The following is a 7,923-nucleotide window of genomic DNA, read 5'->3' on the forward strand; positions in this document are numbered from 1 at the left end:
TGGGTTTGCCGAGCAGGGAGACACAATTTGCGGCATAAATCTCCTTAAGGAGCTCGGGGGAGTAATCAACCCCAGAGCTAGCTGCATTAAATGGGCCAAAAGGTCCAAACAGAAGAAATTATCTCAAAATATAGCCATGATTGCCAGTAGTAAGCAATAATACCAGGGGGGGAGTCCAGTAGAAACACTGTGTTCTCTTCACCCTAAAGTGTGGGCAACAGATAAACAAGATTGTGGGCTAGTAAACATGAAGCCCATATCTGTAGAACAGTCAACTCATAAAGCCCACAGCAGTATCCAATTAAACCAGAAGCCTTAGAGGCAGTTAAAATTATAGTCACTAATTTAAAATTTAAAGAAGTAATTAAAAAAGCCACCTCCATAACCAACTTCCCAATTTGGCCCGTCCAGAAGCCAAATGGGACCTGGAGGTTAACTATAGACAATACCCACCTTAACTGGGTGACTCCAAAGGCACATCCTCTTGTGGCAAGCCCTGCCACTATCCTTAATTTGCTAAAACCAGGACACTCCGTATTCTCAGTCCTGGATATAGCTAATGGATTTTGGAGTATTCCCCTTGCAAAAGAAAGTCAGGAGAAATTTGCATTTACAGTGGAAGACCAGCAGTACACTTGGACCCGAGTACCCCAGGGGTTCCATAATTCTCCCTCTATCTCCCACAAGATGATGGTAGAAGTAATAGCACAAGTGCCTTTGGAAGGGGATACTGTAATATTGCAGTATGTAAATGACTTGCTAATTGCCAGTTCAAATAAAAAGGACCATTTAAAAACCCTAAGCAGACTGTTTATACATCTTCGCGAGGCAGAATTTAAATTAAGCGAGAAGAAAGCTCAACTGCAACAGCAGCAAGTTTTATATCTAAAGCATAACATATCACGGGGACAGAAAGCACTCACAGTAAACAGAAAGCAAGCAATTCAAGAGTTAAAAAAACCATGGACAGTTAAGGAAGTCCAAAAGGTGCTGGGACGCCTCAATTTCTGTAGAACATATATTTCGGAGTACTCAAAAGTAGCGGAACCAAATTCAAAGCCTCACTAGAGAAGGAAAGCCTGCAAATGAGTTAGTAATATGGGGTACAGAACAAGAGAAGGCATTTATAAAAATAAAACAGGCTTTAGCCTCTGCCCCCAGCCTGGGTTTACCCGATATAGGAAAGCCGTTCCACCTTTACTGCAGCCATAGTGAAACTCGATACTCAGCTGTATTGACACAACTTCAGGGAGATAAGCAACCTCCAGTAGCATACCTATCTACCTTGAGACCCCCTGTATCCCAAGGACAACTGGAGTGGAGTGCGTAGCTGCTCTGGATTGTGCTACGTAGGCGGTAAAAGCTTGTGAATCATACACCCTCACAGGGAAATTACTGCTACATACACCCCATACACTTATTAATCTCCTTAATATCGGGCAGCTAAGATCTGTAACAGATGACCGCAGGAGTCAGTGAAAATCAACATTGTGCTTGCAAAACCCCAACTTCTCTATAGTAAGTGACAAAGGAATAAATGTAGCTGAATGTCTGAACATAGAGGGAGAGGTTCACGAATGTCTTATAAATAGAGAAGAGGAAGTCTTGGGGAGAGTTAAAGAAAAGCTATTAAAGAATTCAAATATAATTCTGTATGTAGATAAATCAAGAAAGTATGAAAATGGAGTGCCACACACTGGATGGGCAGTGGTACTCAGTGATGGGACAGTGATAGCGTCAGGTCAGATGGAAGGATCAAAGTCAGCACAAGAAGCAAAGCTAACAGCCCTCATTGAAGCTTTGAGAGTGGGGGAAGGCAAGAAGCTCACTGTATACACAGACAGCGGATATGCATTCGGAATAGTACATGACTACATGGAAGTGTGGTCACACAGGGGTTTTATAACAACAACTGGCAAGCCAATTAATAATATGGAGGCAATTCAAAGACTAACAGAAGCTGCCAAACTACCATCAGAACTGGCAGCAGTAAAGATAAAAGCACATAATAAAATCTCAAGCAAAAAACAAAAAGAAAATTACTGGGCAAATAAACGGGCCAAAGAAATTGCACAAGCAAGTCCTATTATAGTTTGTGCAGCTGTAGTGCACGAAGAGGAAGTAAATTTTAAAAACTATATGCAACCATAAGCCCAGAAGAAAAAAGTAAATTGGAAGAACAAGGCTGTGTGTATAAAAATCACTTCTGGTATAAGCCGGGGGGGGGAGGGGGGGAGGAGCCAGTATCCCTGGAGTGCATATGGGCTCTGCTGCTCCATGCCATCCAGTCTCCAGCTCATCTGGAGTGGAGACAAATGAGAGCTGCCCTGAAACACTGATGGTGGCCCTCTATAAAAAAAGATGCTTTACTATTTTAAATCAGCATCTGTCAATACTAACAATGTTTCCACAAGTGTCTCCACAGGTAAACAAAAGAAGGTGAAGGAGGAAGAACTGGAGGGTGACCAGGACAACCAGAGTGACCATGGCGAGGCTCCTGCTGTGGCTCCTGCTGTCCCTGTGGTGCATGAGGAAGGACGCAAGTAGTGTGCCAGGTACAGGGTAACACCCTTAGACGATGCTGTGGCCCTCTTCAAGGGACAGTTCTGTACTTAATGCAACCAGTGTCCGGATTACCTTTAAAGGGGGACAGCTGCATACTACTAGTGAAGGGGACTACAAGGTCCTGGGCCACCCCTCATTTGAACACAATTACATGGCATATTACCATGATGGCTGGGGAGGAAAACACACAGACCTCGATACTGGAATTTGTGTGGGATTTTGTGGGAAAGAAACCAAACACTCATGAAAGATCATGTGCCAATTAAACAGACATGGTACCTGTGGAAGTTAGGCCTGTTAATTCAGAATGGGGCTTACCACTTAAAGCATAGACGGAGGTATCCCCAAAGGCATGGCATAAATTTGTTAAACAATGGCCCAAATTAGAATGCCCACGACTGGTAACAATTAACCAAGTTATCAGAGACAGAGTGGAACCACCTGACTGTGTGTCACGCCCTGAACAAATCCCTGTTCCAGAACCAGGATTGGTAATGATAGGATCAGCACTACCAGTCCTCACCTCGGTGGTATTCCACACTTACAGGGTTGAGGTGCGTATTCCATTACAGGAAGTGAACAGGCAGTGTGAAAAGGTCAGGCCTCGAATGAGTAGAAATGTTACTAGCCTAACAAACCAAATTGGTGAACGCTTAACCAGACACAAGAGGGGATTACTAGATACCTTTGCAGGATGGTTCGGTGCAGGTAATTCTGTTAGCAACATCTATACCATAGCACGCCAAGCTGAGAGGAGGGACCAACTTAAATCAAGGCTGGCAGACGCTGTAATCTCTAATGCTCCGGGAGAATTGGATACTCATAGGGCCAGCCGATTGATCCTAGACAGCTGAAAGGATCTGTCAACCTCTGTATCCACCTCATTGAATATAACAAAATACCTGGGTCACGAAGTCACCAGCCTGCTAATAAATACTACTAAAATGAAGGCACTGGAGGAGAGTTGTTGGAGAGTAGGACAAACTTTGGCCATCACCACACAGGGAATTGTAACCGATCTCCTTCACGGCCGGGTCCACCCAGCCCTAATGGAGTTAGTGGAACCCTATCTCCCCAGTACCTCTCTGTGGGCATAAAAAACCAGAGAATCAATGAGAGTCCAAAGACCAGTTTGGACAGGTCACAGTATACTCTTTAACCTTTTAGTACCCCTGGGCACCCCTCATTTACAGCAAGCCAGAATGGTGACCTCCCTGCCAGTATGAAGGAGGGCTCATGTTATTAAGACAGAAGGCGTTGCATACTCCGAGGTCGCTGAAAGAGCATTGTATCCTAGTGAATGTTGCACCCACTCTAATGTGTACATGCCCATACTATACTCTAACGAATCTGTCTAGGTTCGAAGTGGCCATCACTAAAAAACTGGTGCACACGGAGCTGGTCCAAATAAATATACTGGTGTGTGACTGCCCAAAACCACTCCATCAAGCTAAATGGAAAGCCCTGCCCCTCAAGGCATCCATCCATGTGCATGTTGGTTCCCCAAAGGGTAACCCTGACTGTTGACGGGATGCGGCTCCACCGTATTCAGCCAATAATAGGCAACCTAACGTATAATCCGGAATGGCACGACTGCAGTAAGTATCTAGAGGAGGTCTAAAGGCCCTGCAGGTGAAGATCAAGGAGTTGGTGGCCGAGGCCCGAGGCATATTGGGGAAGGCAGTCTGAGGTACACCCTGATAGGGGAAACCATGGATCAGGCCGATGTAAAGTACTCAAAGGCACGGAACCAGACAGTGGAGGTTAAAGCGATGATTATGGGCAATGCCATCTCAGGTGATAAGGTCCCCTGGAGATGGATCTGGGTGCTGTTTTGTCAAGGTATGTGCGAGTGTCTATACTGACATTCCTAATGGTATTGGTGCTTTACCGGTGACTCCAAAATAGACTGGGTACATTAAAATTAGTATATTTGACCTGGCGGGTTAGAAAACCCTAGGGTCAAGAGGAGGGACTGAAGGGTTAAAATCCATTGCTGATGTAATAACCTAGTATATGGATTTGTGTACAGGCCCAAACTCCAGAGTTTGGTCAAGAGGTCAGAGGCCTAGCAATAGCTAAGAGAAAGCAAAATAACCAAAGATAACCTTGCTTTTGCTAAGATATGCCTGGTCAGCAAAACGTGAGATGTAGGGGGCAATAATTGTGTCTTATTCAAAGTTGCAAATAGAACAAAGAAACCCTGTTTCTGTTGTGTTAGTTTCTTCTGTAGGGAGATGTTCTTCCCACCCATCCAACCTTAAATTTATGAAAAGGTTGGAACATGTCAGTATAAGATATGGCCTCCTCCCACCTTCCTTTCCTAGGAACCAATGCCTGCCTTAAAACACAAATAAGCAACTTGAAAGACAATCTTTATTGCCATATACTGTCACTGTTTCTTTGCTTTTACCCCTAGATATGTATCTGTTGGACAATCAAAGGAGCTACTTCATTTCTATGGACTCCAAATTAAATCCAACATATATTCTAGACTAATACATTTATTAAAGTATTAATTAAATGCTAACTGTTAATTTGGTAACATTGAGACCATGGGCGGAGACATTATGTAACTTTTTGACCATTGGCTACTGTGCTATCATGTCTTGCAGCTAGATCTATCCGGGGATGTGGAACTGCCTACCCCGTTACTTTCCCTGCCCATGAAAAATCCATATATTCCATTGTAATCAATTAATTGGCAGTGTCTCTGAGCCTAATAAGCTAGATGACACTCCGTCAGTGCTGTACATAATAAACTCCTATGCTTGACCTCTACACGGTGTGGATTTATGCCCTTCAACTGCCTTTATAGTCTGTGAATCACATTTAAGTCCTTTTTTTCTTTTTCTGTTTTTTCAAAAGACAAATGTTATCTGTTGCTTATAAATAATTTAAGATAGATTCATCTTATACCTGAATGGAAAACCAAGACAGAAAAAAAGAGAACCTTTCCACCTCCAACTAGCAATAATTTTAGTCCATCTCTTGCCACAACAAACCTATGTGCTATGCTTTGTCCAGTCATTGATTTTAGTGAGGCTTTTGACACAGTCCCGCATGATGATCCCATAAGTGAACAAGGGAAATATGATCCAGATTAAATTCTGAAAAACTGGGTGCACAACTGGTTGAAAGGCCATTCTCAAAGAGTAGTTATCAGTGGTTTGCTGTCAAACTGGGAGAAATATATCAAGCAGGGCCTTGCAGGAGTCTGTCCTTGGTCCAGTATTATTCCATTAATAACTTGGAAAATGGAATAGAGAGTATATTTATAAACATTTCAGATGACACCAAGGTGGGAAGGATTGAAAGCACTTTGGAGGATGAGATTAGAATTCATAAGGACCTTGATAAGCTGGAGAATTGGTCTGAAATCAACAAGATAACATTTAATAAAGACAACTGCAAAGTACTACACTTAGGAAGAAAAAATTCAAATGTTCATCTACAAAATGGGGAATAAGTGGCTCGGTGGTAGTACTGCGGAAGAGGATCTGGAGTTTATAGTGAATCACAAATTGAATGAGTCAACAGTGTGATGCTGTTACAAACAAGGCATTCTGGGGCTTATTGACATGAGTGTCATATGTAAGATCCGGGAGGTAAATGTAACATTCTATTTGGCACTGGTGAGACCTCAGCTGGAGTACTGAGTCCAGTTTTTGGCACCATGTGTTAAGAAAGATGTGAACAAATTGGAGAGAGTCCAGAGTAGAGTAGAGTAATAAAATGATAAAAGGTTTAGAAAACCTGACCTATGTAGAAAGGCTGAAAGAATTGGGCATCTTTAGCCTACAGAAGAGAAAGTTACCGGTGGACCTGATAACAGTCCTCAAATATCTACAAGATTGTCAAAAAGAAGACAGTGTTCAATTGTTGAAGATGGTGCTCCATGTCTACCAAGGGCAGGACAAGAAGTAATCGACTTATCAGCAGGGGAGATTTAGGTTGGATATTAGGAAAAACTTTCTAACTGTAAAGATAGTTAACACTGGAATAGATTACCTAAGAAGGGTGTGGAATCCTTGTCCTTGGAATTTGATAAAAACAGGCTGGACAAACAACTGTCAGGGATTGTCTAGGTATACTTGGTCCTGCCTCAGCTGAGGGATGGGGGACTGTACTTGATGACCTCTCAAGGTCCCTCCCAGTCCTACATATCTATGATTCTAGGCTTTATATAACTCAAATGATGGTGCTTATAATTCCACCACTGCCCTAAGGAAATTGTGTCATAGCCAAATAGAGCTTTTAATTGGAATGGTCTTCCTGATATTGAAACTACATATTTCTTCCCACAACAAAGTCTCCTATATAACATTTGGTTTCACTATTATAGTGAGCAGCAGCAGCAGCAACCCCTAACTTTAGGTTGCCAAACACTGTCCACAATTAGAAATTCTTGCTGCCTTCTTTTGCAGATCTTTAACACCTGCATGGATTACAGCAGGACTTTGAATTCTGGCAGGTGGATAGTCCTGAAAGCAAGAGGTAACTTCTGCTGGGCCCATGTAATTCTGTTCCAATTTGCCCAAACTATCAGCTGTTGAGTCTCTCAACTAAGTTTTTTCCCATTACAACTTAAAAGAGTCCCAGAGGCTTGCATTTCCATTGCTCCTGAGCATATGCCTGACATGGCACATGACAGAAGGAACAAACTATAATAGTTAAGTCTGGGAAAAGGGAGGTAGGACACTTGGATTCTATTCCACCCCAGTGAAGTCACTGACCTGCTGTGTGATCTCAGTCAAGACTTCATGTCTCTGTGGCCTAAAATGGGATAATGCTTACCCAACATTTAGAAAAAGTATTTTGAGATCTTCAGATAAACACTGCATAAAAGGCAACTGCAAAATATTTTATGTAAACCCCTTGGCATACGGATTTAATGACCTTTTTGGATAATTGTGATCACACTTCCCGACATAGATACGCATCTCTTGAATGGCAGCATGCAGGATTCATTTTTCCAGACTCCTACAGGATGTTTCACAACAATTATGATTTTCCCTCTGTTGTTTAAACTCAGTACTGCACACAACACCAGTGGGGGGCAGGACTTTTCCCATAGTAAAAATGCTACATTTTCACCCTTAGGTGAACAGCAATGATTTAATTAAATCATTTCACCATTTGCTCACCTGTCCTAGACACCCCTTCTTAATTTACAAAATTAAATTGTAGCTGCTTTTTAAAAAATTGCTCTTCCATGCCATGGTTCATAGCAGATAGGAACAGGTACAGAGAAGGGCTACAAGGATGATCAAAGGAATGGACAACTTTCCTGATGAAATGAGACTTAAGGTGCTTAGCTTGTTTAAACTAATAAAACAAAGGCTGAAGGGAGATATG

At 42.4% G+C, this 7,923-nt stretch overlaps 1 long non-coding RNA gene across 1 annotated transcript; it reads left to right on the forward strand.

Annotated features, from left to right (window-relative positions):
* The first annotated feature begins 1,261 nt into the window (after window positions 1-1,261).
* On the forward strand, window positions 1,262-5,070 carry LOC311515127. Its single transcript, XR_014710057.1, has 3 exons — window positions 1,262-1,518; window positions 2,415-2,555; window positions 4,985-5,070. It is a non-coding gene; the product is annotated as an uncharacterized lncRNA (long non-coding RNA).
* The last annotated feature ends 2,853 nt before the right edge of the window (window positions 5,071-7,923 follow it).

The sequence above is a fragment of the Lepidochelys olivacea genome, assembly GCF_965140295.1.
Source record: "Lepidochelys olivacea isolate rLepOli2 genome assembly, chromosome: 1".
Lineage (NCBI taxonomy): Eukaryota > Metazoa > Chordata > Testudines > Cheloniidae > Lepidochelys > Lepidochelys olivacea.